General features: G+C 42.4%; 1 pseudogene; it reads left to right on the top strand.

Annotated features, from left to right (window-relative positions):
• Positions 1–842: 842 nt before the first annotated feature.
• LOC130860251 (WW domain-binding protein 11-like) overlaps positions 843–25781 on the top strand; it is a 34904-nt pseudogene continuing 9965 nt past the window's right edge.

Below are 25781 nucleotides of genomic sequence, written 5' to 3'. Positions count from 1 at the left end.
TTCATTAGGTCTCATTTGTTTATTTTTTATTTTATTTCCATTATTCTAGGAGGTGGGTCAAAAAGGATCTTGCTTTGATGTATGTCATAGAGTGTTCTGCCTGTGTTTTCCTCTAAGAGTTTTATAGGTGGATGGACCTAGAGTCTGTCACACAGAGTGAAGTAAGTCAGAAAGAGAAAACCAAATACCACATGCTAACACATATATATGGAATCTAGGGCAAGAATAAAGATGCAGATGTAGAGAATGGACTTGAGGACACAGGGAGGGGGGCGTAAAGGGGAAACTGGGACAAAGTAAGAGAGTAGCATTGACATATATACACTACCAAATGTAAAATAGATAGCTAGTGGGAAGCTGCTGCAGGGAGATCAAGTGGATGATGGATGATGACTTAGAAGGGTGGGATAGGGAGGGTGGGAGGGAGTTGCGGGATGGAGGGGATGTGGGGATATATGTATAAATACAGCTGATTCACTTTGTTGTACAGCAAAAACTGGCACAACAGTGTAAAGCAATTATATTCCAATAAAGAGCTTAAAAAAAATTGTCTCAATCTTCACAAGAATCCTATAAAATAGGTTAGGTAATCCACCCTAAATTAGTTATTATGTCTCATTCTCCAGAGAAGCAAAATAAAGTTTACACAAGTAATCTGCTCAAGATGTATTTAACCAGTGAGTGGCAGAACAGAAATTCATAGCCAGGCCTGGGGGATCTTTGAGCTAGAACACCTAACCACTCTCAGATTGTTGTAAAATGGGGCATGGCACAAGGAGAGGAAATGCGTCTTTCATTTTAAGCAGCTATGAAATCAGGACCAAAATCAGACATGACCAAGGATGTCCGTAACCCGATATGCTGTCAACTCGGGGATCAGCAATAGCACTGAGGAGGTGAGCAAAGGGAGAGATGAATGTGACATACGACACATCCTATAATAGTATGATATAACACTATACATCATTTGACTAAATGATATATAAGATGTCATTATATATCACATACCAAATATTACATACTGTGGGTTACACATTTTGTATTGTAGCATAGAAGTCCAGCTGAGGACTATGGCATGCAAGCCTCACAGATGGCAGTCCCAGGCTCTCAACAGAAGATAGACAACATAGGAGGTAAGCTTTCATCTTTTCCACTATTACAGAGCCATAAAAGTGTCACATAAGTATGATAAACCCAACTGAGTGAACTCATGTTATACATGGCTTACATGTGCTTAATTTATACAATGTGAGAGGTATAAACACAATGAAATTTCTTTATCAACCCTCTCATGGTTGGCATTTTGGGAAAGACTAAACAGACAAGCATAAAAAAGCCAAGTACACATTTAACTGAAAGTACTGTAGCCATGTCAGAGGCACAAGTTTCTAGCGTCAGGGCAAGCAAGCATCAGGGGAAGGGTTACCAAGTTTGGTAGGGGAGGAGCACTTCCCCCTGAAGAACCTCTCTACCTGTCTCATCAGTCTTGCTCTCAACCTGCTTCCTCAAATTTCTTTTTATCAATACTTTAACAACATTTATTTCAACATATAATCATTAATTAGAAAAAGCTGTGAATGAAGTACTCAGTAAATTTATTAACTTCTTTTTCTGCTTTAACACTTCAACTCATAGGATACATTTGGAAGCAGAAATGTGATTCCTGACAAAAGCAGTGCCCATGCGTAAATGAAAACAGCTTTTACTGGCATGTGACTTGCATAAAAGAAGGGGTTTCTATGGATGGGTAGGAGTGGGCAAGAGAACGGGGAAGTCGAGTTCCATCTGGAACTTCAGACACACTGCTACTTAGAACCACATGTTTATCTTGAGTTACCATATCAGAAGAGGAGTGTGAACAATATCCTAATTGCTCAATTTGCCCATAAACCAGGAAGATATGAACAGACTGAATAAGACAGAGATAACCTAATATAGAAACAGCATCCCCTTCACAAACTGGCCCAGTCTGCTCATCTAGGGTCAGCTCCTCCTACTACCCTACTTTATAGTTACTGTGGAAATGTCCCCAAGTGCCATACTCTCTTACACCTCTGCGCCTTCACCCAGGCAGTTTCCTTCCTGGATACCTTCATCCACATTTTCACCTGGAAAAATCTAACTCACTTTTTAAGGTCAGGCTCAACTATACTATTTCCTCCATTACTAAACTCTCTTCTCTCCTTCCACTGGTCTTTATAAATACATCTCTTGTAGCATTTACCATATAACATTACATAGACTTGATTATTCATTGCAGGCCTCTGGATTCAACAGCTATAGTCATATTGGCAAACAGACACAATCAAGGACAGTTCTGCCTGGATACTTGGCTTAAAAACCACATAGATAAAGGTGTTGAAAAAGCAGCCAGGTCTTTACACAAGACTTCTGGGAATTTATCTTCATTCACAGAAACTCTGTGAACCTCTCCCCAACTCCCATGAAGAGAAGAGGAGAAGAGAGACTTTTTCATCTGATGGACATGCTCAAGTCTGAAGACCAGGTCTTATTCATTTTTCACACTCAGCACTGGAGCTGGTGCTTTGCATACACAGGGTGTTCAATGAGTGTGGATTGGATGAACTTTCGGAGATGATGTTAAGGGTCATGATGTTCCTCTGAACTGTGTTCTCACTGTCTTCCCCAGTGAGCAAACGTGGAGCAAATCAACTGTTGACATGCCTTTGTTTAATAATATGGTCCTTTGTTTAATAATATGGTCCTTTGTTTAATAACTCAAAATACTTTGCTAAAGTTTTATAAGATAGAATACCATTTAGAAATCACATGTCATTTCCCGTAAACAAACTGGTGCTCACCAAGTAGTGAAATTTTCAGACCTGCTTTTGTAGAGATAAGACCCCCTGGTTCTCAAAAGAAATACAGTGATTGTTCTCATAACTTTTTTGAATAGAATTTGATCTATTAAAGCTGAACCAAAAGCAGCTGGCTTTGGAATGAGTGGATATATGTAATTCCCAGCAATGTCATTATATTGTCCTTTAAAGTAGATGATCAAGACAGAACTTGAGTTATTATTATGCAGGCAGCAGGAAATAGTGAAATTGACAGATTTCTTTATCTTCAGCGATAATAATAATAATGATGATCATGCCCTGGATTCCATCTCACAAAATGGCAAATGGATTTCTAGGGTCCTCTCTAAGGAATCAGAGGTTGAAGCGGAAAAATGAAGTATGATGCTATCTGGATGAGAGTTGGAGAAATATTACTTAGAACAAAAGCATTATTAAAGAGACCAATATCCGAAATGCTTGTGTTTCTCTTGCAGGGTCATCCTGCTTTCTAGTCTCAGGAAATCTTTGAGTTTTATTCATGCAAATTCAAGCTTTACTACCCTCAGCCTCTAAGTTAGTCCATGGCCGCCTTCTGCCTCACCTTCACTTGGGAGACAGAGGAGAAGCAAATCAGCTCTGTGCCTGGACTTGGGGAACATTCAGAAGGAACAGTTCAGGTGGTTACTGTCCTTCCCCTTCAGAACATAGACTCATGTGATTTCTACCCCTTAATATGACTTGAATAAAACTACACACTATGATTTTTTAAATTGTCTTTTCAAGAAGGATACCATGGTGCTAGTGCCGACCTCCCTTTGTCTCTAAACATTAGTTGTCTTCTCTGCAGCCTACTTTTATTTACAACTTTCTCCCCAGAGCTATGAAAAAAGACCTGAATTAGCTGTCAGGAATCCCCAGGTCTGGCCCAATGCTACTAACTAGCTACTAAACCACTTAATATTTTAATAGTACTTTAGAGCTTTATAAAGTCACCATTAATTTGGTCCCTCAACAGCCTTAAGAGTAAAGTTAGATATGATTGCCACCTAGAAGATGAAGAAATATCTGCTACAAGACGTTATGTATGTGGGAAAGATTTAAAACTCTGAGGATTGTATGTAATCGGGGTGAGAAACAGTCACTATCACCATCCACCGGACAGAGCAGAGGTGTGCACTAGCCTAGTATCTTTTTTTCTTTGCTCTCCAAGGTACTGTTATCACTTTAAAACAGATTTCAGTTATTTCATATTAAGCCCCGATTTTTATAATGTTTGAGTTAGGTGGTCTAATCTAAATGTTTTTGTTGTTTATCCCTGCATTTGTTATGCAGGCCAATCTATTTGTGCCAGGTGTGAGGAAATACTTATGACTTTAAAGCCAAGAATCCAGATGGAAGCTTTGAAATGTTAACTGACCTTGCATATCAACATGCAAGGACCACCAAACGAGAACATCAAGAGAAACACTTCCAGAACGGGAATAAGAACTGGATTTGCTAGCTCTCATGAGAACTGTATGTTAGGAGAGGAGGCCTGTTCTGAGGATCTGAGACACTTGCCGTTGCCAGGAAGCTAGCAATGTGCAAACGGGGGTTTAACCTGTGTCTATTTCGTTCCGAACGCCAACAAATACCAGCAACTTTGCCTAAGATTCTGAAAGTCACGTTTGGTCTCTAAGGTTTCCATATGGCCTCCAGAAGCCTAGGAAGGTCAGGTTACAGAGGAAAGGTGTTTATCAAAGCTAAGTCACAGAGAGCCTTAACTGTCACAGCTGGTGCTTGAACTCTGATCTTCCGAGTCCAGTTTTCGTTCTGCTCCATCAGTCTGCCGCTTGGCTTCTCTAACTCTCTGTTTCCACATCTGCTAAATGAGAGGTTGCAGTAGACGCTCAGGTCACCAACACCTCAACTTCTGTGACTTCTTTTCCTTCTAGTAGCAGCCCAGCCTAGCCCAGACCCCTCCCTTGTCACGGCAAACACTGACATTCTTTTCTCCCATGTCACTTTCACTGTCTTCCAACCCAAGAAAATGGATTAAAAGGAAACCAAATTTTCCTACTCAGGACCCTAAGACACCTTAAAACAGAGAGTCTCAGGGAGAAATCACATGTACCAATATTACTGTGGACAAATTATCATTATGTTTGCTTACCTGGGGCCAGACAAGCCTCTCTTTAAAGTTTAATTACCAAGGAATCAGACAATTTCTTCTATATATTGAATGCCTGAGTGAACATGGCATTTGTTCTGCTGCCATTCAAACTCAGTTTAGTTTCTTCCCTCCCTTTCCCTTTCCAGCGCCACACTGGTGACTGACTACACACTATTGAAAAATCCATGTATTTCTCAGGCAAGGTCAGAAAGCTGGTTGGAGACTCCTGGTCACCAGTGGGTCAGGCATGTGTTACCTCAAAGAATCAGTAATGGCATCTGGAAAAAAGAGAAACGAATAAGTAATAACTTGGCCGTTGATTTCAGGTAAAAAAGAAAGACAAAAAGAAAGTCAAACCAGAATAATCAGGCACTAAAAGCGCATCTCAAGTAGGCAGCAAACTTAAGGAGCGTTTTCAACAGGGAGAGTTTGCCTAGGCCTGCAGGAGAGGCATCCACACTGTGCCCCAGGGCCGGTGACGGTGTCCGGGTAGAGGTGAAGGGCGTGCTGTTATTCCTGATCCACCACCCAGGCTGCTTTGCACGCTTCCATGGACTCAATCCCGCTGAGATTCTAACACTCACTGGACAATAATCCTCCTCCCACTTTGCTTTACTCCTCAGAACTTAAACATCCTATAAGTACGGCTGTAACATTTCCAGGTGATTCCCAGGTGCCTTCATTCCCCTGTTCTCCACAGCCCATGTGTCTGGTCCCTTTACCATCTTTGGGCCTCAGCTCTCATCACAGAAGTTTTCAACCCACCCACATCAGTCACAGTTTGCATTTGCTGATTTGAGTTCATAGAATCTTCATCCTTCAGGATTCCAAACTACACACACACACAAACTAATTAATTAATAAAAGTTAATGGCCATGAATTTTGTCCTGATAATTAATGACATTCCTTGAGATGAGTATCAATAGGAACAAAACTGTTCCACGGTTCTTTTCTAAAGTGCTCATTAAATTAATTTGGATAAGGAGCAGGGCCCTGGGGTGGCATCCTCAAATGAAAATACCCACAGAAGCTGGCGAGAGGGATGCTTGCCAAAGGCAAGGCACAGCAGCCCTGGAGATGCACCTCAGTTCTCCTTTCAAGAGAAAGGTGCTATAGAAAACAAACATGGTTACCAGGCGATAAGCTGGGGGAGGGATAAATTGGGAGACTGGGACTGACATACACACCACTATACATAAAACAGACAACTAATAAGAACCTGCTGTACAGCACACAGAACTCTACTCACTACTCTGTAATGCTCTATATGGGAAAAGAATCTAAAAATGAGTGGATATATGTATGTGTATAGCTGATTCACTTTGCGGTACACCTGAAACTAACACAGCATTGTCAATCAACCATACTCCAAAAGAATTTCTTTAAAAAGAGAAAGGGGTGAGGAGTGCAGTTAGCTGACAGCCCCCAGCTTCAGTGCCTTTGGGCCAAGGCCATGTTCCATGCTCTCCCTGAGCACAGCAGTTCTAGGACCTTGCGATTGCTGCCCAGCACAGGATTCCTCCAACAAATAATCATTGTCTATAGCTCCCCCTTGGGCTAGATGAGACCTTCTCAGAATTGCACTGAAGTCTGAGGATCTTCCAACTCAATCCTCCTTTCTTTTCCCTCTCTATTCACAGGTGTCACATCAGCATCCCGGTCTGAAGACTTTCTCTCCCTACTCCTGTTGCCTCTCCTCTTCTATCTTTTGCAGGCTTGACATTCAAAATGTATTTTGCATTTCTAATTTTGTCTCTGTATCTGCTTCTTGTAGATCCCAAACGGATGTACAAGGAGATGGTGACCCTCTCAGGTGAGGAGAGAACCGGAAAGGCTGTAAAGGCAGTGACTCATTTACTCTTTTATCCTCAGTGTCCAGTAGAATGAATGACATTCATGGGCCACAGACTCAAAGTATAACAATGGGTGGATGCCACACTGATATCCATTGAGACCCGAGTTCCCATCTGGTCCCAGTGATTAAGCCACTCAGGTCACCAAGTCATCCATGTAGTGACACCAAGCTCTCTCCAGATCCACCAGTTACTTTCAGGCCCTTTTTAGAAAGGTATGAAAAAATGTGGGCTCTTTTCCCACTGTACCCTAGAGCCACAGAAAGGCTACCATAGCAGTTTCAGGCCCTCTCTGCCTAGACACTGTGCCACCACCACTCACTGCCCTCTACCAACCCCCAGATTTCTAGGCATGGAGGCTTTCCATAAGACTTGGCCCCCTCTAGGCTTTATATGATTTTAAAAATCAATCAGAAAGACAAACGAAAATCCATGCATTATTCCTATCTGCTATCAAATTTCCAAGCCTATTTGATATTCCTGTGGCTGACTCACTATCATTCAAGTTTCAGCTCAAATGGGACCTGCTCAGAGAAATCTTCCATGGACACCTAATCTAATATTGTACCCCTGTCTCCCATTACCTTCTTTTATTTCTTCATATAGCTTACCACTATCTGAAATTTTCTTGTTTATTATTTTTTTCTTTATTCTAGAAAGTATACATCAGAAGAACCAAAAATAAGTGTCTTGTTCTCTCCTGCATTCACACATCCTAAAACTCTTCCAGGCATGTCCTTGAACGAATGACAGAAACAACCCCCGTTTCTGTGGAGCACACAATCTAACTAGGAAGGCAAAAACTGAGTAAGTAAGTCCAGAATCTTTTATAATCTCATTTGGGGAATCCAAGCTCCAACTCAGAGGCCATACTTTTCCTGTCGCCTCCTCGTTCTCCATTCACTGCTCCATTTGGCTATGAAATAGTCCATGTGTAAACAACTATGCCACGTTCACCCCAGAGGAAATTGCTTTTGGCGCTAAATCTGAGCCAGTAGCCTAAAAACTTTTTTCGTCATCTATCTTTATCATTAATCAATTTTTTAACAACCCTCTTAATATATGTGTATTTATTTATAAATTACATGTAGTATCATAGTGCTAACGTATTGTGTGCATTTTAAAAACATCACCAAAAATTGAAATGTAAACAGATGAAATGAACATAGAAAGAATTCTGGGTTTTTTCCTTTTTCCTCCTTCGGGTTATCCTGTATACCTCTTCGCATATGTACAGCATATTTTGAAGACCACTAAACAAAGCAATTTTTACCTAGAGATAAGAAGTTACCGGGGGTTAGAGGTGAGAGAGGAGCTAAGTACAAGGCACTAAGTAATGTTGAGGAAACAAATGAAAAAGGAATCCTAAGACTAGTTAGACATTGAGCATTTTATTTTTCTGACCAGTGAAAAATCCTGTAAAAACCCACACTTCCCTCTATGTTCCCATGTTCCCTCTAGAGATCAGAATCACATCAAGGTACAGGAAACAATGTACCTTTATGGCCACCTCATTGATCCTTGAACTCTATAGCCAACCATGGCAGATGGCTGCAGCAATGTCTCCCACTCCACATGCTCTTCTGCAATGTGGCCTTGTCACCGCCTCATCAAGAGATGCAGTTCCCCTCCCCTTGAATCTGGTCTGGCCTTAATGACTCACTTATGACTGATAACATACATGAACTTACAGGCTATGTCAGAATAGGTCATACAGCTTCTGCCTGAATCTCTTAGAGCAATTTCGCTCAGAACACAGCCCCCATACTGAGAAAAGCCCAAAGCACACAGAGAGCCACATAAACTAGCTTTATGTCTAGTTAGCAGTCCCAGACAAGGCCAGCTTTGAGTCATCCCATCCTATAAAGGCTAATTTTATGTGTCAACTTAACTGGATGATGGGGTGCTCAGATATGTGGTTAAAGATTATTTCTGAGTTGTTTCTGGAAGAAATTAGCATTTGAACTGGTGGAGTGAGTAAAGCAGATGGCCCTTCCCCGTGTGGGTGGGTATCATCCCATCCACTGAAGATCTAAATAGAACAAAAAGGTAGAGGAAGGTTGAATTCACCTCTGCCTTCTGACTGGGTGAGCTGGAACACTGATCATCTCCTGCCCTCCACGCTGCTGATTCTCAGGCCTTCGGACTCAGACTGGAATCTACGCCATTGGCTCCCCAGCTTTCAAGCCTTCAAACCACACCACTGGCTTTCCTGGGTCTCCATCCTGCATATGGCAGACTGTGGGGCTTCTCAGCTTCCAGAATCACAGGAGCCAATTCCCTAAAAATAAACCTCATCTGATAGATGACCGATAGATGATAGATAGATAGAGGATAGATAGATAGATGATAGATGATAGATAGATAGATAGATAGATAGATAGATAGATAGATAGATGATAGATAGATATAGATAGATAGATGATAGATAGATAGATGATAGATAGATCCTATTAGTTCTATTTCTCTGGAGAACCATCTCAATACACATCCCAAGCAGGAACGTCTGGGAAGTTCCAGCTTCCTGCTTTTTGAGTCGCTCCAGACACTTGAGTCTTCCCAGCTGAGGAAGACAGTGTGGAGCCAAAGCAAGCCAGACCACTGTGCCCAACCTGAATTCCTAACCCACAGATTCCATGAGCATTATAATATGGTTACTGTAGTATGCTATAAATTGGGGGGTGGGGGGGTTGATAGGCAGACAGTGCTTGTGTCCTACCCGTTATCCATCTGTCCTTCTTCCTTAACAATAGAACCCTGATTTTGTCTTGAGAGCTCTGTTAAAAATACTAAACCTCCTAGCTGATCATACAGCAAAATATGGCCAAGTAATACAATCATGGGCAATGAGAAGGGAGCAGATGTTGCCAGTTGGAGCTTCAAAAAGATAATAAAATAAAAAAATAAAATAAAAGTTCTTTTAGGAGACGGATAAGATGGCTAGTTTCTTTGACCTTTTGCCATTCTTTACTTTCCTCATTCTTCCTGCCAGGCATGCAGTTAGTTCTGATGCCACCAGGATGCGGAAAGCCACATTTTAGAAATGGTGTTGCAAAATGACACAAATACACAGATTCCATGATGATTTTGTGGCACCATTAACCATGCTGAACTGCCCACCTCATACTTCTTGTTATATAAGAGAAATCAACTCCTCTGTGATTAAGGAATTTTTAATCAGCATTTTCTGTTACATACAGCCAAACACACTTGGTGCCAAAAAAGACGATGCAGCAAAAAACAGAACCTAAACTTCAGCTTTGTTGAATTTGGCTAAGAAGGACAGGCTTCAAGGGGGCTCAGAAGTGCCCAATGCTTGGTTAAATGTTCTGCTCCCCTTGTTCTGAAATTATGTTTGAACTTATGTTTAGTAAGTGAAACCTGAGGAGACAATAAAGCATGCATGGAAGCAGAGGAGACAAAATATAACGTGTTATTTCTTGCCAACCACTTGCATAAGCATTCATGATGCCCCATGAGCACAGGATTCCAGTGGACCCACAGTGCATCTAAGTTCAGGGCAGCACACGAGATGTACAAGGAAAATGTGTTACCACGAAGACTGAACAAGCAGGTTGAGAGGGAGGCACTGAGAGCCCCAAAAGGCCACTCTTTCTATTTGAGCCAGAATTTGCTTTAAATGTAGAAAGAAGGCAATGGCATTCTAAGAAAAAATGAATGAAAACCAAGGAAGCCTATTATAGCCTTTCTGACCCCTGTTACTTCCCTGTAATAGCTAACTGTGTATGCTGAAAATGGTGACATAGAATGCTATGGACTGAAGTCTGTCCCCCTGCAAATTGATACACTGAAGCCCTAACCCCCAATGTAATTGTATCTGAAGATAGGGTCTTTAGGAAGTAATTATGGCTCAATGAGGTCATAAGGGTCACTTTGAGGTAACCACTGGGAAGAGGCAGAAGAGGGAATTTATGTGCCTTTCTCCCTCCTGCCTCCTGTTTCTCATTGGACAAACTTCACCCCATAAAAACTTAATCCTCCTGTATTTCTGGGATACATCATATGCCCCCTTCAGCAGCACCCAAGAAGTCACATCCCACATCCTATGGTGTAACATTTAAGACAATGCACAAGGGTCAGGAGGAGCCCGCGACCTAGGCATGTAGCTGGATGGTAATGGTGGGAGCTGAGGTTAACTGGGGTATTGGAGGTGTCAGACTCTCTAAACTGAAAGTCTGGGGTGTAGGTCAGGCCGTGAACATCTGAGACGGCACGCAAAACGTGCCCCATAGAGTGACTTGCACAGGGTCCTTCTTGCCACATTCAGCAACATTCAGAAAGAGGCAGATGAAATTAGTCTGGAACTAGTAAGACTATAAGGAGAGAGGGACGGAAACACCAACTTTCTAAGGAAACACGCTACTAGCAGCTTGTAATGTAAGTGGAAGTCCCATAATTTGAAACCTTGCAGTTGAAAAAGCCAGGCTCTTCAATAATCCTCAAATAAAACTGATTAAAAAGTTCAGCCACAAAGCTGCAGGCCTTCCCCAAACACCATTCATTAATAGCTCTCTGCAAGGGAGAGGAGGCTAACCTGCTGGCAATGAGGAGATTAAGAGGTTGTCCTGCCACTGAAGCCCACTGTCTGTACTGCCTCACAACAGATGTCTTTAAGCTACAGGCAGGGTAGTAGCCACTGCACAAAGAGTAAAAGGTAGCAGGGAAACATCTTCAGGCTTAAAATCATCTAAACAAGATGTGTGCTCTTATCACTCTCAAATATAATGAATAGACAATATACAGGCCAAGAATTCTGAGGGAACTTTTTGCCAAAGAAACCCTAGGCCTGATCACCAATGGTCTGTGACCATTTAACCCCTAAAATAATTCCCAGGCCCTTCTTATCCATTGACAAGAAGTGGGCTCTAGAGGCAGGGAATGACATTCTTCTCAACGCCATTCTACATTTTGGCCTTGCAGGATAAAGGCCAAGATTATAGTCCCAGGGAGAAGAGCCAGAGGCTGCCAGTCAACACCCAAGGCACTCAGTCCACTAAGTGCACTAGGGCAAGAAGGCCTTGCTCGTACTACCCAGAGGATCTCATCACTGTTCTGGACTGGTGTGCCTCCAATTCTCCTCCTTCCTGAAATGCAGTTTTATTGCTGTTTTATTGTTTATTATTTTCTTCCTTCTCCACAACTGTGTATTGGCGTGTATAGGAGGCGGACAAAAATTGTCATCAAATTTACTCATTATGGGAACTCAAGAACCTGACAAATACTTTGGGACTTTGAGTTGAATGCTATAATTGAAAGAGACTTCGGGGATGTTGACCTATGTCTGAAAAGAAGGGTACGTGTGGATGTTGTTTAACAAGGGTTGACACCCATCGACACCAGAGGCAAACCCTGATCATTACCTGTAGAGTATCCACTCTCCCTTCTTCCCTAGTCAGAGAACTCTATTTTGTATGAGGCAGCGACGTACCAGATTGTCTGGCATTTCAAGGTGGCGCTGTGTCATTCTCCTGGCCATTGATATACTAAGTTTTTAAAAAGAAAACAGAGTCATTTGAACTGTTTCAGTTGTGTTTTGTTTTCCTTTTTCCCTACCTCCTCTTTCCTGTCTGGAAGGTGAGTGTGAGGCCTAGAAGTTAAAGGAGCTAACTTGTGACCCTGAGAATGAGAATGAAAACCACACCATCTTTATGGCAGAGTGAAAAAGCAAGGAGCCTCAGTCTTTCACAACATCATGGAATGACGGAATCAGCTCAGGCATTTTTGATAATCACGGGAAATAAACGTTTATGTGATGACTCTACTATTGTTTGAGGTTGTAATGATGTGCGGCCAAAAGCAAACTCTAATTAGTCCAGATCCTAAAATGGAAACGCATAACCAATAAGAAAGCTTTTGCAAACCGCTAACAATCACTCTGTGGTGAAGTGTAGCAACACTGGAAATACGGAAATAAGAATTTTTTAACCAATTCCTCAGAATAAATTAGAAGCCTCCAAATTGGTAACTAGATGGGTTTCTCCCCTTGCCAATTTGAGAGCTGGTGCCCTTGAGTGTCCAAAGTAGGCATCGTGTCCATATCTGTGTGCAGAGAGCCCCTGAACACCAAATCACCTTGAAACACATTCACACAGCACACTTCATGCAAACCCCAGTATCTCTGTTTTATGTGGGGTTTCGTTTAAAAAATTATAAGCTATGAGAGAGAAATATATTTGAGTATTGGCAACATCACTTAATGAACTATGTAATCTCAATGACTCTTCATCAAAAAGTTAGAATAAGATAATCGAACTCATGTTGATGCTTAAATAAGATAATAATTTTATAGTATTGAAACAAACCTGGGATATCCACAAGACACCACTGCATCAGAGTAGCTGTCTCCCAAAAGGGATATAGTAACTGCCTCTGTATTTTTTCATGCATAAATTAGCTTCTTGCTTGCTTTTTTTCTCTCTCTCTTTTTTCCTTTCTTTCTTTTTCATTAATTCAATTGAACTTCATTAACCACTACTCTGCCAGACAGTAGGAATACACAAAAAAAGAAGGCCCATAGCCTGCCTATGAAAAGGCAGCTCTCCTTCTAATGAAACTGGAAGGATAACAGACCAAAAAGATGAGACTAATGACAAGGAGAAGTCAACCTCAAGTAAGATGTGCATATAGGGAACACAGGGGCAAATGTTGCTGAAGACTTCCGTATCTTAAAGCCACACCATTCTCCCATAACTCAAGAATGGTACAGAATTTAATTGCCAGATGACTCCAGCTGAAAAGGAAACGCAATATTTGACATACAGTGAACAGTGAGGTAGTTTTCTAATTCCCCACTGCTGGACATTTCCTCATTTCTCTCCAGAGCATTCTGTTGACCACAGACTGTCCAACACGACGACAGTGTGATTGGTAGTGAGGGGCAGAGAAGAAAGGACGTGGGATTAAAAACCTGGGCACAAGGAAAACATTTGTACCTTCTAACCCTAAGCGATCAGTGATCCCAGTGGCTAGTCTGGCCAGGGGACATCCTTTATGTGAAGTGCTCTCCCAAACGGCTCTGTGAATGCTACTTAATAACAGGAAAGAATCCATCATTCTGATTGGCCTACACAGGCCATTTTCCCTGGAAGAGTATGTATCAGAACCCTAGGTGATCATAGCTACAGGTTATCTACCAAACGTGCCTATTTTAAAAACAGGGCATACAGTCATTCTAATCAAGTCCCTTCCATCTTCGGATTCTGGGAATGAGAAAAGAGACAATTAGAACTAAGCTGCTCTTCTTTGGACACTGACAGCAGTATCATCGTGACTTCTTTCTGCAGGTGAGTCCTTGCTGGTGTTGCCATGATTGAGTCTGGCTGTCTTCAGGCTTCTAAGAGAGGAAATCAAGGTCCGGACACCATGTGGTCACCGATGAGCTCATGGCGCTGGTAATCAGACGAGGATTACTTAGTGACCTAATTTCAGAAGAGTGCTGCCATTCCGTCTCCCCAAGAGATTATTCATGTCGTTTCAATGAACAAATTATTCTTGATTTTCCATTCTAGACTAATCCAAAATGGAAGGCAATGAAAGTCAAGACACTCACCATATGAGCAATAGTGATAAGAGTCACTAATATTGACCATAGCCTAGATGTCAAAAAAAAATGCAGACTAGACCAATTAGAAGCATTTGAGGATGAGAACATGAGAATTCCTGGATAGTGGTGCCATTTCCTGATATGGAAAACAGTGGATGGAGGAGGAAAGAATCGATATTCCTATTTGGGCCATATTTTCGAGGTATTTATTATATATCCAAGTGGAGACTTCAGGACAGTTGCTGGATGTATAAAATATAAATTCCGCCCCACTCCCCTGCAAAAAAAAAAAAAAAAAGGTTAGGCTTTAAGGGTCATCAGTTGATGAATGCTACTCAGAGTTATAAGCCAGGGTAAAGGCGTCAAAAAAGAAGAGAAGAGCTTCTCCCACATTCAGAGGTCTGGTGAAAGAGGATGAGTCAGTAAAACAGGCTGATGAGGAGGGACCAGCACGTCAGACTACAATTAGATAAAGTTGGCGTTACAACAGCCTGGAAAAGAGAGTCTCCAATCAAAGAAGGAGCAGTCAATGTGTCAAAACCTGATGAGATCGTGTAAGATAAGGACAGAAGCCATCACTGGCTTGCAGAAGATGTGGGTCATTGGGGACCTAGATAAGCATCATTTCAATGGAGTGAACATAAAAAGAAAGAGTTGGGAAGAGAATAGAAAGTGGAAAAGCAGAGAGGGTGACTTTTAACAACTCATGCCCGAAGTTTTTCTATGAGAGAACAGATAAGTAAGAAAGCACTTGTGAAACTTAGAAGAAATAAGGGGTCAAGGCAAGATGTTTTGAACCCATATTAAGACATGCTTGAGTGCCAATGGAAATCATCCAGTAGAGTAGCGGGGTTATGCTGCTAGACAGGATGGAGATGCGTTGCAGGACCAAAATCCTTAAGTAGTTGAGAGGAGGGTGAACTAAAGCACAAGTGGAGGGACTGGCCTCGGATAAGAGCAGAGACACTTCTTGTTAGGAGGAAAGGCAAAATGTGTGGATATAGAGTTGATGTCAGGTAGGTGAATTAATTTTTATTTAATTGCATCTTTTTTTCTTTATAAAGTCTGAAGTAAAGGTGTCAGTGATGGAGGAGGGGCGCAAGAGATTTGAAGATTGAAGAGGAATTGTAAAATATTCTTGCTGACTGGGAAAAAGAGTTTGTTAGGAAATTATATTAGGATTAGCTGGTAGTGTTGAGTGTCCATTTAAGATGTGTGGTCATCAATTTAAAGTGAATGCAAAAAGCATTGTGTGTAATTTTTTTTTAACTTTTGCAGGCTGCAGAAGCTGAGAATAAGAAATCGTTTTATTCACAAACCGAGCAAGTTCTGACTTCCTCACACTTTCTCTACATCCTGTTTGAAAATGTAAAAGTCCTTCCTTTAGCTCATCTTGATTTTCCTTTTACCTGATGATAGGCAGCTAGAAGCAGCCAGCTGGCACTTTCTACATTCTGCTGGATACCTCCTTACCAAGTCCACAAACGTGTTAGATACTCATTCTGTCTTCCATGAGACCAAGGCAACAGTTTGGCCAACTGTTCTGCCCGGATATAATATCAGGCTCATATTCTCCAGCCTCCAACAGCATTTTTCACTACCCTTCCCATCCCCACTCCAGTCTCACGTAGTGCTTTCTGGTCCCTGCCACCACCCATTTCCAAAGCCAGTGCTCCACGTTTCACACTTTTTGTTACAGCAGCAGACTACATTTGGGTACCAATTTTTGTTTCAATTATTTATTGCTGTAAAACAAACTATCCCAAAACTTAGTGACTTAAAACAGCTCTCTTATTATGTTTCACTCTTCTGTGGGCCAGGAACACAGTAGGACTTGCTCTTCTCTGCTCCACCTGATATATGCCACGGAGGATTCTAGAAGGTCTTTTGACATATCTGTCACCTCAGCTAGGATGCTCAAACATCTGGGACTGGTTGCAACAGCTTGGCTAGGGTCATATATCTGGGTCACAGTTCTCACTACTGGCTGGGTGCCTTAGCTTTCTTCCAAGATTCTCAGACTCTCTTTGTGGTCTCTCCAGATGATCGCTCCAGAACTGTCACTCGAGGTCCCCAAATGTGCAAAAGTAAAAGCTATCTGGACCTCTTTAGGCTTGGGCTTGAACTAGACCAGTGTCACTTCTGCCATTGATTGAGTATAGCAGGTCACAGGGTCATCCAGAGTCAAAGGGAGGGATCCACGTTACGTACATGAATACTATGAGGCATAGTTCATTGGGGCCACAAAAATCATAGTGTACCCCACATACTAACTCATCCTCACAAAGAGAGTAGAGCCCATTTCAATTTGCAGCAGCACTTGTTCCTTCTACTTTAATAATTTTCTCTTCTGCAGCAATAAAGGAACCACCTCAATCTTGTAGCTATTGTCTAACCATATCTGGCTTCGTTTTTCTTTATACATCTTCGGTACTTGGGTCAAGTAACTCTCTTTTACCTCTTACTCTACATTACAGTACAGCCACTTGCATTCCTGGCTCATCCCATTGACTAGATCACAAGCATCTCAAGAGGAAAGTCTCATATTCAAATTTTTAATCCTCCACTCCCACTTCCTCTATAAGTAGCCATGGCTCTATTAGTGTCCCTAGAATTGGTCTTAAATAAAAGCTTGGAATCTATAAATGTCATAAGATCTGCTGAAGGAATAGGCACTGGAAAACAAAGTTAGCAATTATTAAAGAGTTCCAGCTTTTTAACTCATGTGTCCAAACATCATCATAACCAGTATATACTGAACACTTTCTCCTTGCAAGGCACTGTAGTGAAGCATTACTTATCCTTTCAGGAAAACTGCAAGCTAAAGAGTGACACCTCCAGGGAAGCTCAAAGAGCTTATGTGACTTGCCACCGGCCACTACATTATTAAATTGCAGATACTTATGATTAAAACCCAGCTTTGCCTTTGCAAAGTCCATAGTCTTTTCACCTCCTCACACTGACTGCATCTATTACAAGTTGCCAGGAAAAGCAACTTGTGCTTAGGGCCAACTTCACGGGCATGTGACCTACACAGGGTCCCACTCATAGGAGGACCTGTGCTTGGTTTAAAGCTCCACTGTCACTGTCTGAAATTCTGAATATAAACAAGAGACCTTGTATTTTCATTTTGCACTGTGCCCCCCACAAATGATGCAGCTGGTCCTGAATGTGCTCATATGCAAAACATTTTGGAAGTTTGACTTAACCTTTCTATAACTAGGTTTCTGTTTCACAAATGTGAGGGCTGCTATATATGCCTGGTGTGAATTTCTCTAGTTAAAAATCTACTTCTCAATATTCTCCCTCAAAATCCTCAAGACATTCATTCCTTTAGGTTACCAGAGACCCCCCACAAAGAGTTTATACAGCAGATGACCTCACTTCACTCACCTTAATTACCCTTTTTATCTCTCTCCCCCTAGTCAAAAAGTTTCTAAAAACACTCTTTTAATTCCCCTTAATATTGCTACAAGGACATTCTTTAACAAAAACTCCAAATCTATACTTGTAAGGAGATAAACTATTGGGTGATTATTCGCAACACAAAGGATGACTCACCATGGACTCCTTTAGATGTACCCTGAAAAGCTCACTCCTTGTTTACGAGCCATTCACCATGTGAACACTATGGTGCAGAGAAACAAACTAGAGGACTGGCTCCTCCAAGGCTGAAGACAGGGAGGTGCGGGGTCCACGGTGCTGATGTAGGACAGCTGACAGCAGGGGAAGTGGGCTGGAGTGAGGACACCAGTGAAGAGAGAATCCCCCCACATCTGCACAGCTTGCAGCACAATCTTAAAGGTAGCTTTGGGGCCCAATTAAAGGTGAATGCGAAGGCTCACACAGGTGTAGAAGTAGGGTGTTAGCCCCAGAAGAAGATATTTGGAATATCTGGTGAATTATCGAGTGATTTGAAACTTGAGCTCAACTGACTCAACGATGGAAACTTCAGCCTGAGACAGCGGCAATGTGAACAAACAGACCTCTACACATCTGCCCCTGAGTCTTCCTGCTCAGGCAGGGGTCATCATCTTCTGGTGACAGGCTGGGAGTGCACCCCAATGATGGGAGAAGTCTTGGATTCTCGGGCAACAGCCTTTGTCCTCCGTGGACTCTGGGTGGGTTTTGAGGCTGACTCCCGATTCAAATGTACATGAGACAAAGAAGTCCAGGGCCATCAGTTTTGAATGACGCACAGCATGGTGTAGTTCTAATAAGCCCAGCGTCATGACACAGGGCACACATAGTTCAGTTCCTATGCCAGAGACACCTGCACTAGGGGAAGGACGGCCCAGGGCCAGAAGGGCCCCAGGACCCATGCAGAAATCAAACTAGAGCCCTCCCACCTCCAAGACCTGCTAGAGTGAGAGGGAACAGGGATATCATCTGCATATTGCAAATACTGTAACACCTGCTTTAAATCTTCCACAGGTTTCCCATTGCGCTTAGAACAGAATCGCCCTCCTCACCACGTCCTGTCTCACCTGACCTAGTCTCTCCGGCCTCATCTCTTCCCACCGCCCCCCCTTCCTACTCTCCTCCAGCCGCACTAATCTTGCTGTTTCTTGGAGAGATCGAGCTTGTGCCCACCACGTGGCATTTGCACTTGCTGTTCCAGCTTCCAGATCCCTTCAAGCCCCAGATGTTTGCGGGACTATTTCTTGTCATTTGGAATTCAGAGCAAATTCATCTCTTAAAGGGGGTTGTTCTCTGAAAAGATGTTACTTATATATTTGCACCATCACTTATTGTTTGTCTTCCTCCTCTAAAACCTAATTAAGCTCCATGGAAATAGGAAACTTGACTGCCTTGTTCACTGCTAAGTCACCATTTCCTAGAACAGTGCCCTGGTACATAGCATAAAATTAATAAATATTTGTTAAATGAATAAATACATGAGTATACTATCAATATTTAGTTGCAACCTGTAGTCTAGGTGCTGGAAATTGGTGATCAAAGTGGGGGCATGGCATTGATAAAGCTGAGTTGGGGTGAGGTGGAATGGGGAGAAAAGAAAGATGCAGAGAAACAAAAGGAAGACAAGGGCATGATGAAGCGATCTCTGGTGTCCCAGTGCACTGTGAGGAGACCCTGGATGGGAAAGGTTTATCCCCAGGAGTCTCATTAGAATGTGTTGGGTACATGCCACAGAGCTCTCTGCAGCAGTTAGAAGCACTGGACTGGATGCACAGATAGCTACACAAAAATGAATATTACAACATAATGTAGACTGGGAAAAAGGGCAGGAACAGAAGGATAGGTTATACAATACCATTTATATTAATTAATAATACAAAACTATAAAGCAAGAAAGCACACTTTACAGGACCACATACAAAAGTACCAATACGTACACTAAAAACATCAGAATGGTTGTCTATCAGCAGGAAAGGAAATGAGAGTTTGGAAAAAAGATAAAAGGAAATGAATAAATTAAATAAAAATGAGAGCGGCTTTGTATGGCCAATGACAGTGAAGTATGTTAGTACACATACAGTGCTGAAGAAAGGTCCCATGAAGTGAGGACCATGCCTCATTCAACCCTCTCCATCTGAAGTACAAAGAAAACAGGGATTCTGTCTTCTGATTCAAGTCACTTTATGCAGGGTCTAAAATTCAGACAAGGAGCTTGAGCTTGTCAAGATACATAAGTATACCTGAACCTTTCCTGATTAAGAGCTACTTTAGATTTCTCCAGAGTCTAAACCTAAAGATAGGCTACATATTAAAGCTACTGATTTGAAAGGACGGGAGAAATGGGACCCAAGAGGGCATTCAGTGCCTGAGAGGGTCATGGCCTATTCCCATAGAGAATCCTAATAAGCCACAGGAAAGAAAACGGGGTACTGAAAAACTGGGGGCCCTGTCATAGTCAAAATGGAGTAATTTCAAACATAGTGGAGGCCTTGGAAATGAGAGAAAGCAACATGTATTAAAAGCCTGTTATTTGCCAAGCGCAGACCTGATGCTGGATTCACAACATTCACTCATTCATTCACTCCTTCATTCATTCAACCATATTTATTGAACACATCTTAAATGCCAGGCTTTTCTCAAGTCACTGGAGATACAGAAGTGAACAAAGCAGCCTACCTCATTTTCATGGCTACATAAATAACAAAACACATAATAAACACACCAACAAGTTAATCAGATATGAAAAAATGTGATATAATTGCTGCAAAGTGTTTAAACTGGGTGAAGTGAGAGAAGGCGACTAGATGGCTTCTTAAATTGGAGCAGCTAGAGAGACACAATGATTAAATACTAGCTTTGGTATTTGTTTGGATTCATATCCCAGCTCTGCCCTAGCTGTGTCACCTTGAACAAGTTACTGGACTTTCCAGTGCCTCCGTTTCCTCATTTGTGAAGTGGGGGTAATAACTTAACCCGCCTCATAGAGTCGATGTGAAGATTGGTCAGGACTCACACGATGCTAAAGAACAGCCCCAAGCACATGGTAAGCACTTCATAAATGCTGATGACGACAGCGATGCTGACGGGGCTGCTGCTGCTGGTGACGGTGATGAGGGCGGTGGAGGCGGTGAATTAAGCTCAGACATGTTTGGCGAGGACGCAGCATATGCAAAACTTGGGGGCAAGAGCACTCCAGGCAGAGCGAACAGCAGGTGCAAAGCCCTTGATAATCTGGAAGAAATCTGACATGTTGGAGGAAGAAAAAAAGACCAGAGTGTTCAGAACACAGTGGGCCAGAGGGGAGGGGTAGGTAATGATGTCGGAAAGGTTGGCAGTGGCCAGATCACAGAGAAATACTTAATCCAGGATAAAGAGTTGGAATTTTACTCAAAATGCTGCGAGAAACCACTGGAGAGTTGTAAGCAAGATACAACATGGCTCTTACAATAACCCTATAGGAAAGGCAAAGTTGTCCCCATTTCACCAGCAAGGTAACAGAGGTTCAGTGTGGTTTAGAAAATTAACCAATATCAGATAGCTATGGACCAGTGGAGCCAAATTTGTACCCAAGTCTATCAAGCCCCCGCCAAGCACCATACTTTATACCAAGAGGATTCCTGAGTAGTTTCCTTCCTGCTACCACTAGCTTCCCATCAACAGAAACAATTCTGCAAACATTTGGCTAATAGCATGACAGGCACTTCGATTTCTGTGCTTTGCTCCCATGTCGACAGAGAGAAACCAGACTCAGCAGGCCAGGCGTTCCTGCATGTGAACTGGATCACACATCACACTGGCCTTCTCTGAGGACGCCTGGCTTCCAGCGACATCGCATGTGCCTTGAAGCAGCTGGTGCTTACAAATTGCCACCCAGCTCCTGGGACCTGGCAGTCTCTCCTTTCTAATTGGTGTGTTTGATTACTTGGGGGAGAATTTCTCCACTTCTGTTTTCTCCAGCCAGTGTGAAGTGGGAGGAGAAGGAGAAAAGGAACAAACAAGAGAGAGGAGGCCAGAAAATGTTACCATAGTGATTAAGTGAGCCTGTTCTTAGTTCCTAAGCTAAACCAGATATTCAAAAGAATACATTGTTCTGTTTTGATTTTATTTTGTTGCCTTTTTTGTGCTTCAGTGGATAACTATTACCAGAGACTTCAAGGCAAAGGCTGAGGATTGGTACCATGCCCTGAAGATCTGCAATCTTTTTGTACCACGGTACTTTTCTACTCTTTCTACTCATCAGTAGATCTGTAAATCCATTTCATCTTTCCAGTAATAAATGACTACAATTAAATGTGTAAAATAGCTAATAATCATAGCAAGCATTTTTGATGTGTCAGGCAGGCACTGTGCTAAGAACTCAGCATGCCTTATCTCCTTTAATACAGCATCCTATAAAGTGCAAGGAAATGGAAAGTGCAGCGCCCAGAAATGTCTGCTGATGCTAAATCCTGACCTGACTTTAAAAAAATATATGCTGAACCACTCATGGCATTGAGAAATTCTGCTTCCCTCTTCTTTTTTAGGTATTGTGGAGTATGCATAGGTGAATTTGAGTCTTTTCCTCCAGGGAATCTCAGTCTCAGAGTTAAAGCTGAAAGAGCTCCAGCTTCTCTAAGGAAAAGTAGAGCTATGTAGCAATGGTAAATACATGGCCCTCCCCTGGACCCTCCTCTAAGCAGACATCACTAATCAACCACAAGCCTATACATCAGAAGCCTTCTCAACACAGCCTGATAGTCAACTAATACCATTAGTTGAATGATTCACTTCGCAGAAAATACTTATGTAATATATATTATGGTCCAGGCACTGGGAACACGGTGATGAGGAGGACCCTGTCATCTGAACACCTTCCAAACCACATTTTTATTGAGAATTTTCTGATTCTCCTCATATCCCCACTTTCACTCTAGTGTTAAATTTCATTTGACAAGTATCTTTTATCCAGAAAGTTTCATGAGTTGCCTGTTCTTTTTCCTCTATAAGGCATTAGATGATTGAGTCCATATTACAGAACCCATGACCTGATTGAGCATTCTACTATAATTTATCCTAAGAGCTCTCTGTTTTGGCTAGGAACCTGTGTAATGTCTCCAACCATGGGTAGAGTTTTATTGATGGTGTGGTTGGTCATATAACTTGCTTTAGCAAATGGAATGTGAGCAGACACGGTGTGAACAGCAGCTCTAAATGTCTTTTCTGTTTTGCCCTGCCCTATGATGCTCCTGTGATTTCTCATGAGAAGAACCTGTGTGGGAGAGCTGCTAGTCCAAAGAAGATGGAGAAACCTGCAGAACTGACCTGAACCTAACCCAGAAGTTGGAGCCAAGCCCAGCCAATTCCCAGCACAGTTAAAGCTGACCTGCAGACCTGGGAACAAGAAAATAAATGTTTGTTGTTATAAGCCACTCAGATTTTGAAATTGTTGTACAGTCAAAACTAAACAATACATAACTCTCATTTTCTTAGAACTCTTTATATTCCTTTTATTTCCACTTTCAGGCAGGAGCTATTGCTTTTCAGCTGGGGACCATACCTCACCCAGAAACAAAATATCATCTCTTTATCAGAGCTATTGTGTATGAGGCCACCCCCAGTTTACAACAAAGCCAGTCTAAGATGTGGATACAGGTCTGTCCACGAGGTACGCTCACTGGCTGGTAATATACACATTTTCCAATATAAATAATTCAAATCAGAAGGTTAAAATCACATGCCACAAAGTTTAAGTTCAGGCAACCAATTATCATCAATCAGTGTTTAATCAGACAAAAAACAATCACTATAGGTATTTAAAGCAGGAAGCACATTGCAATAGAAAAATAGACACTTGCATAACCATTCAAAGGTTGTAGAAATAAACGGCAGGAAGGCTGCTTTCAGGAAATCCAAAAGTGCAGGATCATAGGGAAGCCACTACCTGTAGTCTTGACTACCTACAGCACCAACGTAGGGGATTCTCAAGAGAATGCTCAAAAGTTATGGGAGTTACAGGCAAAACGTCACACCTGCCATCTCTAGTGCCAATGCACCTGTACACAGAGGTCACCAGAGAAACAGTGGCTTCTTTTCTCTTCCACCTGCCAAATCTCACATGAGGGCCACTCATCGATGAAATCTAACTAAAATCCTATGGATAAGGGAGTCCAGTTTCTTCGGTTTGCACCTTCTAATACAGGGGAGAACTCGGAAGGGCTAAGACGACACCTAACCACAGCAAACAGCCTCTTTCATGCTTACTAAAACCTTACTCTGGTTCAGGCACTCAATCAAGGTCTATGGACTCACAGTTAAACAAAACAGATGCAACCCCTACATTCATGGAAGACACAATCTCAGGACAGTTTTGCTCAAAAGCAAATTGAAATCTGGTGAATGTCAAGGATAATGATAATACGATGTTGTGGGAAAACATTCAGGAGCCTTTCTGAAACCTTGAAAATGTTAAAGTTTGTGGGCCGAGCGATGGGATTCAGAATGTCCTGCTTGAGCAGTGGAGGAGCTGAGGGTGCGGGGCGTGGAGACTATGGGGGCATAGGCAGAGGATTCACCCTCTCTGGGGGCGCAGCCCCTTTCTCCCTGCACACCTCTTATCACCCTGTTTGGCCTTGAAGGATGGCTGGTTAGCCAGAGACGGGTAAGATTCCTCAGAGGAGGAACGACCTAAGACAGGCACAGCCGCAGAGGGGCCAACAGGGGTGGGGCACAGAGCCTTCCTTATATCACCCTGTTTGGCCCTGGAGGATGGCTGGTTAGCCAGAGACGGGTAAGATTCCTCAAGGGAGGAACAACCTAAGACAGGCACAGTCGCAGAGGGGCCAACAGGGGTGGGGCACAGACCCCGAATATCTGAGAGAGGTCTCCTACCCCCAGGGCTGTTTTGCTCTCCATGCCCAGCTCAAATCCACACCTGCTCAACTCGGACCCAGGAGGCAAACAAAGATAATTGCCCCAGTCATGTGAGGCCTTTGATTGTTTATGAGAGTAACCTGAGAATGTTAGCGGAGAAACCAATAAAAGCAACCTGGGATGAGTCAGCAGGGCTCTTGATCCGAGAGGTCTTGAGCCCCCCGTCCCACTTTTCTCGTCAGTCTGTGTCTGCGTTTTCTTCAAGCTTGCCTGCACCCGTCACTCACCTCGAGTCGCCGAGCTGGTCTCGGCACGATGTGGTACACACAAAGCATTAAGGAACAGAGTGGGCAAGATTCTTACCCATCTAAGGGGAGAGGCAGGTGAAGATCAGAGAAATTTCTGTGTCAGCTGAATTCACACAGACACACACAGACACACACACTCCTGGAAAAACACTACACATCTGACACAGAGAAATCATTGTGTAGACCCAGGGACAAGGATGAAGACTGGGAGAAGTAAATGGAGTTCTAGAGTATTTGGGGTCTGTTAGCACAAAAGCTACCCTCATTAGAATTAGCTGCCCTTAACCCAAAATTTATCCTTGGGAGCAACAACAAGGCCTCAATTTATTTTTTCAAGGTTTGGGCTTCCCATGGTGTATGATAGGAGTCTGGGAATAAGACAACTTCTGAGCCTCTAGTTTAAAGGCACTTTCTTTCTGACACGTATTAATGCAACCTGAGTGTCCCATACTAACTCACTGTGTGGATGCTTTAAGGTAGGTTTTATATATATATATATATATATATATATATATATATATATATATCAAGGGTTTCCCCTCATTCTTTTTCTCATGAATCACTTTTAAGCCTTAACACCTTCAAGAAATCCTGAGGTACTACATGTTAATAAAAGCATTTTCTAATGGACAGTGGGTTGGATTGGCAGTAAATTAATTGGAAACCGCACAGTTCTATGCTTTAAGAAAATCCCTGCTGTTTCTGCTTTTGTGATTTCCCTACCAATAGGAGTCTTACGTTCTAAGTAAATGAGCAGATGTTGTTAGAAAGCCACAAGAGTCCAGTTTCACTTAACACTCTTTTTTCCAACCAACCCCTGCAGAAGCACAGCA

This window comes from Hippopotamus amphibius, chromosome 9, assembly GCF_030028045.1.
Source record: "Hippopotamus amphibius kiboko isolate mHipAmp2 chromosome 9, mHipAmp2.hap2, whole genome shotgun sequence".
Taxonomy (NCBI): Eukaryota; Metazoa; Chordata; class Mammalia; order Artiodactyla; family Hippopotamidae; genus Hippopotamus; species Hippopotamus amphibius.
This window is presented reverse-complemented; position numbering and strand designations above follow the sequence as displayed.